Genomic DNA, 11528 nt, shown 5'->3' with positions numbered 1-11528 from the left:
TTAAGCTTCCAAGCTCTTCCCATTGCTTCCTTCACTGCATTGAATGGTGGCTTTCGACCCACTAAATAGTCCACTACAAACTTATCGCAAACCCTAAGTTCATCAATAATATCAGAAGAGGAGATTATAGTCCTCTTACCTTCAATCGATTGACGATTAAGAAATTCCAGCTTGCAGGAGGATGAATCCATGATGCTCCCTTTGTTACTACCAAACAAAGATCTTCATTTTCCAGGATTAGGGATTTCAGAAGAACCCCAATTGAAATTTCCTTATTTCTCTGAGAAGCACTTGTAGACTCTGTTAATGGAGGGAAATCAGCCAACCCAGTATTAGACTCATCGATTATTAGACTCATCGATTGATCAAGATTTATATGCTCTTTCACTCTGATTTGGAATCGAATCGGTCTATAAGGAGAAAGATGGCCAACAGCCATGAAGAAGGCGAGAGGAAAAAATCCCTAGCTGAATCGCCCTTTTTCCTCTTGCCACGTCATCAGAGAAAATCCCGCAAGTATCGAATAGAGCATTGTTAGGGAACTTGATTCTTAAAAAGTTCAAAACGAAATTCACATTAGGGCTTGGAATTGATCCCATCAGTAAACCTATGAGGAGGTAGAAGATTCTTACCAGTTCTTCAGAGGAACCAATCTTCAATTAGCATCGACATTCGGGTTTGCCTCAAAATGAAAAGCAAGTTTAAGCTTATTTGCTAATTGATTTGTTCTTCGTTGAAGTTTGTTGACGTGCCTCAATTGGTGTTTGTACTTGTAACACCTTGAAAGTTCATGACCCTTTAGAGAACAATACGAGCACGTCAAACTAGGATAAAAGTCAGGCTTCTGAGATGTGCACGCAGCTAGACACATGGTGGAACCTGCAACATTACAAACAGAGTTTCCAAGAAATGGGTCAATTTTTTCTTCCAGATTAGTTGGGTTTCTTCTGAAAGAATATCGAGATTGATGTATGTATTGCTACAGTTATCAAAATCAATATTTTCACGAAGAAGTGCAACACTTGATTTCTCGTCTTCATTAGAATCATAGTTGTCAGACATTTCATTAAGAGTCGCAGCAAGATCTTTGTTCCCGGTGTATTTTCTACGATTTGGGCACTCTTTTGTAAAATGACCAAATCCCTTACACTTAAAGCAATGAGGCATATCCTCGTCATCAGTTTCATCCGTTTCCCTGTTTTTAGGAGGAATACGGTTATGAGGTTTAACTGATGCTTTAGGCTTATCTCTAGAGAACCGTTTACTTCTCTTCAACAGAAGATCCCTAAGCTGTCTTGTGATCGTCGAGACTGACTTGTCAAGATCTTCATCTGATGAATCTGTCTCAGAGTGATCATCTTCAGAGATATACACTTTTTTACTCTTATCAAGTAATTTAGTGTCCGTTTGTGCTTTGAACGCAACATCCTTAGTTTTGGATGAATGTTCGTGATCAAAGAACTTAAGCTTACCAACCAGCGTATTTCTGGAGAGATTATCAAGGTTATTTCCCTCAACGATGACATGCTTCTTAGAATCGTACCTAGATGGCAGCGATCTGAGAATTTTCATCACAATGTCCTTTTCAGGAAAAGTCTTACCCCAATGCAAATGTTGCATTAACAATTTCAGACACTTTGTGATTAAACTCATCAAATGTTTTTTCATATGCCATACAAAGGTTTTCCCAATCGGAATTAAGGTTTTGAAGCCTAGCTTCCTTTTTACTGGTATTTCCTTCAAATACGGTTTCTAAGATATCCCAAGATTCTTTAGACTTATTTCAATTTGATACATGGTGCTGAAGATTTGGGGTAATGGCATGTATAATGGCATTCAAACCATCGTAATTTTGCTTTGCAGCATTTATCTCGGCAGGGATGTATTCACCAATATCCTTGGGAACGTTTACATCTCCAACTGCCACGACGGGAGAATTATAGCCATTAAAAACATATACCCATGATTGAAAATCACGTGCTTGAAGAAACGCTCGCATAGAAATTTTCCACCATGAGTAATTAGAGTCATCGAAGACTGGTGGTACGTTAATTGAGATAACACCTCTGTCCATAGAGTCAGATTTCTACAAACACAAACTTGTAAGGTCTTAAACGTGTTTGCCTGCTCTGATACCAATTGAAAAAGCGGGGGTAAAACAACCACACCCAATATTTCGCTTAGCAATCTGTATGTACAAACTCCAATATACTTTCTAGAGAATCAACTAAACAGTCAGACTCAATTTAGATAAAAAGTATATCAAAGAGTTTATATCTCAATCTCTCGATTTGATATATACTCAAGCAGATAGAAATCTGCGAGTCTTTATCAAATACTAGAGAGATAACTTGGATGGTACCAAAGACCAATATCCAAGTGTCAATCAATTTAAATCAACAACCAAAAAGTCGGATATTTTAATTGATTGAACATGCACAACCTGTGATATTTCAATTATATAACAAAATATAATGCGGAAAAGAAATAACACAGACACCAGAATTTTGTTAACGAGGAAACCGCAAATGCAGAAAAACCTCGGGACCTAGTCTAGATCGAACACACATTGTATTAAGCCGCTACAGACACTAGCCTACTCCAAATTAACTTCGGTGTGGACTGTAGTTGAACTCCAACCAATCTCACACTGATCCAAGATACAGTTACGCTCCTACGTATCTGATCCCAGCAGGATGCTACGTACTTGATTCCTTAGCTGATCTCACCCACAACTAAGAGTTGCTACGACCCAAAGTCGAAGACTTTAATAAACAAATCTGTATCACACAGAAAAGTCTACGGTAGTAGATAAATCCGTCTCCCACGAATATACCTAGGAGTTTTGTTCTGTCTTTTGATAAATCAAGGTGAACAGGAACCAATCGATAACCCGGACTTATATTCCCGAAGAACAGCTTAGTATTATCAATCACCTCACAATAATCTTAATCGACGCAGCGATAAAAGATATTGCGGAATCACAAACGATGAGACGAAGTGTTTGTGATTTCTTTTAGAGATTCAATTTTATGATGGGTTTATTTGATCATTCCCTGAAAATGTTCCCATACCCACATTTGCTTGCTATGTTAGTTGTTAATCTGTTTGACTGAGAAGATTTTCAGGGGATTAGTTTTTCTCTGTCACTTGATTACCAAAGAATGTTTGCTCCTGGATATCAACCTACTTTGAACCCATTAACCACTCGTCGCCAAAAGGTAATCTAGTCCTCAGATGGCAATGTTACTCAAGTCTCCCAAACTGTCACTTACCCCCTGGATGGCTCTTTAAGATGGTCTTTCTGCTACGGGTAATTCAAACTTGATTCTCGTTATGGACCATCTCGAAGAGAAATAAACTAGACACTACAACAAGAAGCAAACAGTTTACTCCTTCATGAATCTTAGAATCATCATTCTCTTTACTACAACAAGAAACTTCTAAATGCAGTATGCAGATTGAGTGAAGCTGCCTGGAAAGCCGGAGGAAAGGCGCGGAGCAGGAACTACCGACTTTGTTGCCTGCTACAAGTTGACAGCAAAATACCAGACGAAAATATCATGTAAGATTAAATTGTTTTACATTTTAGTTACTCAGGAATTGAATTGTTGAACTGACGTTAGAAAATATGGATTTTTCCTTTATTCCATCTTTGGTTAATGATATGCTAGAGATTCCCTTTTAGAGTCTACATTTGGAGCCCTTATGTTCCTCCATTATCCCAGCAGCATGCTCTATGCAAATGCTCGATCTGCTTCTATTGTACAACATTTCTATGCATTTGATTTTATCCTGTTAAATGAGATGAAAAGTTAGCAACACACTGAAAAAAGCGATTTGGGAAATCTCAGTACCGGAGGGAATTCTGCTCGAGTGGAAATGAACTTTTGGTGGGTATGATGGTACAGTAAGTATGCTTCTGCTCTTTTTCCAGCAATGCTATAGGACTTTGCCAGGTAGAAGCACCTGCCAAGATGTATTGGATTGGAGTAAAGATTATAAAAACAGACCTCTCCGCCCAAAACTATTCTTCTTTCTTATGGAGTTCTATTTCTCAAGTCAGTTGGATCCTGCCAAGAAGAAACAATAGATAAACTCAAATATTTACCAAGGCCCTCAAACTTTGTGGCTTTTTCACCCTTGTCACCACAATTCGTTAAAAATTCTTTTTTTTTGCATTTCTAATACGCAACTGGTTTTGCTGTATCCTCCATTATAATAAGACGGCAGTACCAGCTTTATTATGGCTCGTTAAAACTGCTTTGACATCTATCTAAAAATGGTAGGACTGTCAGAAATAAGTCTGATCTGTTACACCAGTGAAGCATTTGATAATAGAGATTCATGCAACAGCAATCGAAATATTGGCATTATTATGTACTAACAAATAATGCCCGAGAAACTCCTTTAGCAGCACACAATTCCGCAAAAGGTGTAGCCCATTTAACTGCCTTATTGAATCGTTTGTGTGCAATAGCCTTTTTTCTCCAAGGAAAAGCTCCGTGCCCTTTCTGCTGAATAAACAAGTCAAGTCACCTATAAATAATGCATAACTCAAGCAGTACACAAACTATGCACAGCATAGGAAACATGGAAATGATAGATTGCGAATGAATGTATGAAGTGTTGAATATTCTGATCAAATATTCAGATATAGATTAAATATGATTTCACTAAATAGAGATGTAGAAGAGATAAAAACCAAAGTGGTTACATAACTGATTTTGGTTGGTTGCAAGTTGAAAGAACTTGACTGTTCAAGTTTGAAGGTGTGTTTGTTCGCAATAGACACAAGGGATCTATTTTTCATATGGGTAAGAAAGAAATACGTCTCTTGAGAACCTATAAAAGAACTCATGAAAATCAGACAGTTGTATTCTCTTCTCATTTCTCTTGTTGTGTTGTAAAATGAGTGGTAATACCATAGAGTTTAAGGATGATATGCCGATATTGTTGATCGTCAATCACGCAAAGGCTTGTTGTATCCTGGAAGCGATTTGCATTCGATCCCTTCAACAACTCTAATCGAGTGGGAGCAAATAACGCTTTAAAAGAAGCGTGCTACACGCCTCAAGTCATGATTGTTTCTATTCCATGCCCTAAAATTTCCAACACGAAGTAATCTCCTTGATCATGCAGTACACAAAAGTATCTTCTGTAGCTAGCTAGTGGAACCATCATGATGACTCATGTTGACATTGAGCAGATTTATTTACTAGCTGTAAACCTGTAAAAAAGAAAGAGAAAAATTATCAAGAGAGTAATAATATACCTTTACTGGGAATTTCTTAAGTAAACTGTAAACTTGAGAATTTAACTATTAAGGAACCTCTGACTATATAATTCTTTAGTTAATTGTATCAGGAGCATTAGACTGGTGGATTTCCACGGCTGTTACTTGTTAGCTATATTGAGTGATTCTGCTTTGAGAGTTTCATTTAGAACGATTTTTCGGGACCATGGTTTTATTTTAGGTAAAGACATTGGAAGTAAATCTAGATTACCCCTTATCTAGATATTTATATTAATACCTAAATTACCCTCCTGATTAATTTTGGGTAATGATTAGTTAGTGTGATGATTAGTGAGATGATTAAGTTAAAGATAATTAGTGAGATTAAAAAATCAGATGGGTTTTTTTTATTTTAAAAGTAGAATTATCGAGAGAGTAAAGTTTGAGAAGATGAAGAAGGAAAACATGAAAAACGATGGATTTTACCAACCACAACCGGAGGAAGAAAATTTGGGTACCCAGGTATGCTTCAAACTTAGATAATGTTGGTTGAATTGCTCCAAATTTTCAAAAAACTGTAAATTTTTAGAGTGGATTTGGGCTTGTTCGGTTACCTTATGTGAAGAAACAGGTTACTGAACTCATCTGAAAGTGTAGTTCGGTTACTTCTTCCAAACACGCAGGTTACCGAACTCGCTCTTTAATGGAAGTTTTAGTCGTTCGGTAAACAGACATGTTACCGAACTTTGTTTATAGGATTTACAGAGTAATGTTCGATTGGTTCGCAAACTTTAACCCAACAACATATCTAACTGAACTCCACATGTATGGAATTAGTGAAAAGTTCGGTTTGTCAAGATTTTTTGTGAACGAACCGAAAAGAGTAGGCAAAGTTCGGTTAAACAATAACTCAACATAGTGGGAAAAATAACACAGTTCGGTTACATTGTTTTTTTCATTGTATTATGGGTAGAGTTCGGTTACTAACTAGTTTTAAAATTTTTTGCGAACCAACCAAACACAATATATTGGTTTTCAGTGAGGAGTTCGGTTAAAACTATTTTTTTTGATCCAACCGAACTCCGAGTTCGGTTACGAAAAAATTAATTCGTGATAACCGAAGTGTTCTTCGTGTTCTTGGTTTCAGAATGTTTGGTTACAAAACTAGTTTTTTTCTAAAACTATTCCTAACCGAACATGCCACTTTAACTTCCATTTAAACCATATTTTAATGATTTCTACTCAATTTACCCAATGATTTGATGATTTCTACTCAATTTACCCAATCATTAAATCTATATATTGAGTTCGGTTGCGTCGCAATTTTCTTCTCCTAACCAAACTTTCTCTGAAAGAAAAAAATCCATTAAAGATGAGTTCGGCTACCTGTGTTTTCAGAACCATTAGTCGAACTACGCTTGCATATGAGTTCGGCTACATATTCTTCAGATGTCGTAGCCGATCTTTGTTAACCAAACCGAAATCAATCTGTAAATTGTTCATTTTTAGGAATGTTTTGGCCAATTCAAGCATCATTAAATAAATTTGTAGTATCCAACATCATATTCTTGTTGTGGCTCTTAAAGAAAAAGATCAAACTTTTTTTCTTCCAAAATCCTCAACTTCATTATCATCTTCATCTTCATCTTCTTCTTTTCCCTCTCAATAATGCTTCTTTTGAAAAAAAATCAACTTATTAATTTAACCTCGCTAATCATGAATTAACTCACTAATCATTACCAAGGACAAGTTTGCTATTAAAAAAAATTTAGATAAAAAGTGACTCAATATTACTTCCGATATTTACCCATAAAAGGTAATAGTAACCCCCACCATTTTGGAATAGTCCCCCAAAAATCGTTCTTTTGATGGGGTTTGAGCTTTACCTTTCACAAAATCAAGTGCATTTCATTTTCAACTACTATAATTTCATTTTGATTATTGCACTTTAACATCAACAAAACGGCGGCTCACTTCATGCGGGAAGAAGACATCGGTTTTGTTTGAGCTTGGATATTAGTTAACAAAAGATGGATGTAACGATCAAATCAATCACAATTATTGAGTCAATTTGTTTCAAAGCTTTATCACACTAGCCGTTAATGGAAATGCAAGAACAAGTAGCATCCTTCAAAATAGATTTTGTGCGCTCTGGGTCTGGTGAAAACTTATGTTGGCCCTTGAATGCGGCTAACAAAGCTCATCCTGGATTGTCCATTGGAAAACGAGTGAGTGACATCATACATTTTTAATTATTTTAAAACATTTAATTTTAATTAATCATACTAGCTTATTATTCATTAATTCCTAAGATTTTAGAAACTATGGCTGGTAGTCGATATTTTGAAGCCAACGTCGTAGCATTTAGTTACATTGAATGCAATGGAATCTTCAAGGAATGTATTAATTTCTTAGATTTGATGTTGATGGGTCGAGATCCCATGTCCCTTTCTTCCATGTGTCCTCGTGTCTTTCCTATAATGTATCGACACGTGTATCTTATTTACTTCCCATATTTTCTACAGTTTGAAGATTTTGTTATTTTAAGAAACAATAGCGGAAAGATAAAATACTTTCCTTTGTTGGCGCTAAGAGAATCAAATTCCTTCTCAATATTAATTTTTTTAACAAGTTCATCTTTTCTTAATTGTATGAGATGCATCAGTGAGTTGCAGTACGTTAACAAAATAAACCCAAGCTTAAAATAAAATTTGATTTGATTTTTGTATTTTGTCGAAGGTATTAGTAGTAGTCCATCATTCATGTAGAATAAAATTTTGATGATGTTGTTTTAGAAAATGATACGATTACCCCATCTACCTCAGTTTACTGGGCATGGAGTATTAAAATATGATCCTAACGAACATGGGATATTAAGAGATAATCCTTCAAACTCATGCTTGCGATCATCAACTAGCCTTCAAACCAAGTGGGATTGATATTCACTCCTTCCCTTCTCCAAACGTTACTGGAATTTGTGCTTTGCTTATTCTCGAGCGAATTGATTTATCACTGCATTTGACTCTTAATTAGAATTAGCATCTAAAGAAATTCTGAAATCTATGTTCTTACCAAAATCCAGCTTGCGTTGTGCTTGACGATTATTTGGCACATGAATAGTTTTTATTTTTAATCGTTCATGATTTATGAACTGTGTTGATTTTTCCTTTCAACAGAAAACATTGCTGATTAACAAGTAGATATTAGGTTAAGATTTGGTTTAACACCAACAAAGGAAAGTGATTATCTTTCGGCTTTCATTTCTCAAAATAATGAGATTTCTCAATGTAATGCTATGTGATAAATTAGATTACGATATGTAACGCATTAATTTTAGTAATTAATCTCAGATTGATTTTTTGGGCACAACTCCATTTCCGAGGGTGATTATGATTTTCATTTGACCAGGTCATTTGGAAGTAATTTAAACCACGTCTTATCCAAGTATTTCTCCTAATGGATAAATCACATTTTCTAATTAAATTAATATAATAATTAGATAAATCATTAAGTTAAGCTAATTATTGATTAGTGTAAGATTAAATCAATAATTTTTTATTATTTTTTTTAAATTTCTTGAAAGAGAACAAGAAGTAGGTGAACAAGAGTTTTGGAAAAAAAATTCCTGAATCTGAACCTTCAGAATCACACAGGCATACTTCAACTTTAGCTTTTTGTTGTTTGAATTCACCAAAAGTCCTAAAGATGAGAAATTTTAATTATACCTTGATTTAGGCTATGCCAAACACGTTCAGCTACAAGATCTGAGGAACACGTAGCTAAACTTACTTTTAATGTTTGGGAAAGTACAAGCAGCTGAAAAATTTTGTTCTAGGGTATACAAAGTAATATTCATCTTAGTGCGTCCACCATTTTTGTAGCTGAAGTTGCAGTTCAAAATAAGGGAAAAAAACATAAGTTCGGGTAGGACAAATATTTTGTTACGTAAACGGACTCAATATATAGGTTTCTGAGAAAATTTAGGTTAAGAGAAAAAAAATTACGACGTAATCGGACTCAATATATAGATTTTCACAGAAAAGTTCGGTTAGCAAAAAAAAAATTCGACTTGATCGAACTCTACAATTTTTATTTTATCTTAAAGACTAAAGTTCGGTTATGATTAAATAAAAAATCAACTTAACCGAACACAACAATTTGTGTTATATACAAAAGTTCGGTTAGGCCTCAAATTTTTTTTCTTCCTAACCGAAATGTTCTTCGTGTTCTTCATTTCTGAAAGTTCGTTCTCCAAAACTAGAGTTTTTCTAAAATTCTCCTGAACCATATTATCCATTCTCACCCTATTTTGATGATTAGTACTCAAAGTTTTCAATAAAAAACGAATTGAAAGTAATGTGTTTATGAATGATACCGACAAATGAGTTTGTTTATAGAAAAATGATTAATTGACTGTGAAAATCTTATGAATCTACGATGATGAACAGTTTTAGAAAGACGGAAAAAAACAAACAAAAATTTTTTCAGATTGCAAGTTCCGCTACATTGTTTAGGTGTTGTTATTTTTTTTTTCTTTCTTTTTTAGTTAATGAATTTTGATTAGACTAGACGTATATAAGACTGTGTTTAGATGGTAGTTAAAAATCAAATTAGAGTTAAGGGTAAGTTATTTATTTGTACACTTTAGGGACCCCTTGGTCGGAGACTAATCAAATCATTCACCCACAAAAAGGAGTGATGCCGTTGCCTAATTAATTAAATTAGCTTTCACAGCATCATCTAACTAGTGTATTACATCTTCAACTGCTACAATTTCATTCTGAATCATTACACTTTCACGTCAACAAAATGGAGCCTCACTTCATGCGGGAAGAAGATGTCGGTTTTATTTGAGCTTGGATATTAGTTACAAAAGATGGAGGTAACAATCAAATCAATCATAGTTACTGAGTCAATGTGTTTCAAAGCTTTATGATGCTAGCCGTTAATGAAAATGTAAAAACAAGTAGCAGCCTTCAAAATAGATTTTGTGCGCTCCGGGGTTTGGTGAGAATTCATGTTGGCCACGGCTCACAAAGCTCATCCTGAATTGTCCATTGAAAACGAATGAGTAACATCATTTTTAATCATTTTAAAAAATTTAATTTTAATTAATCATACTAGCTTATTATTCAATAATTCCTAAAATTTTGAAAATTTTGGCTCGTACTCGATATTTTGAAGCCAACGTCATAGCATTTAGTCACGAAGAATGCTATGAAATCTTCGAGGAATGCATTAATTCCTTAGATTTAATGTTGATTATGTAAATTAATGTAATGCATGTTATGTCATAAATTAGATTACGCTGTGTAATGCATTAATTTTAGCATTAATCTTAAAACGATTTTTTAGGCATCACCCTAGAGGGGTACTATGATTTGCATTTGACTAGGCTATTAGGAAGTGATTTGAAACACCTTTTATCCAAATAATTTTCCTAATGGAAAAGTTACTCTTTCTAACTAAGTCAGTGTAATAAAAAAAATTCCTCCTGACGGAAGTATTTTTTTGTGTTCTTCAGTTATGAAAGTTCGGTTACCAAAATCAGTGTTTTTCTAATATTTTCTAAAATTCTCTCCAACCAAACTACTATGTGTAACTTCCATTTTCATCCAATTTTGATGATTAGTACTCAAGGTTTTCAATAAAAAAACGAATTTAAAGTAATGAGTTCGTGAGAAAATACATACAAATAAGTTTGTTTATCAAAGATTAATTCATTGAAGATAAAAATTCTAACGAATTGACCATGAGGTACGGTTATAGAAAGGGGTAAAAAAAGAGAAGAAAAAAAAAACTAGACTGAAAATTCGGCTACCTAGTTTAGGTTTTGATTTTTTTTTTTTTTTGTTAATGAATTTTGATTGGATTAGATGTATATAAGATAGAGTTTAGATGATAGTCAAAAACTAAATTAAAGTAAAGGGCAAGTTAATCACTTTAACACAGTAGGACACCCTTTATAATTGTTGGGCTGATGGTCATACTCCCCACAGAAAGGAGTGGTGCCAAAAATTCGATTAATCTTAATGCTCACTCATGCTCACCCTTAATAAGAATTTCCTTAACTATAAATTAAACAAGGGAATGTCTCCAGTCTCCATTCTCTAAGATAAGTTAGCCTCCTGCGGTTTTCATATCTCTCTCTTATTCTCCTCCTCCCGGTATTGAACTTCTTTGCGACTCACTTGTTGTAAACAAAGCAAGTCATCAAATGGGGTGTGAATGGAATCTTGGTTTTGTCTGGGAACCTCCATGGGATTCAACCAATGATCTTCCTCAGATTCTC

The sequence above is a fragment of the Papaver somniferum genome, chromosome 2 (genome assembly GCF_003573695.1).
Source record: "Papaver somniferum cultivar HN1 chromosome 2, ASM357369v1, whole genome shotgun sequence".
In the NCBI taxonomy this organism is placed as follows: domain Eukaryota; kingdom Viridiplantae; phylum Streptophyta; class Magnoliopsida; order Ranunculales; family Papaveraceae; genus Papaver; species Papaver somniferum.
Note: the sequence above shows the minus strand (reverse complement) of the source record.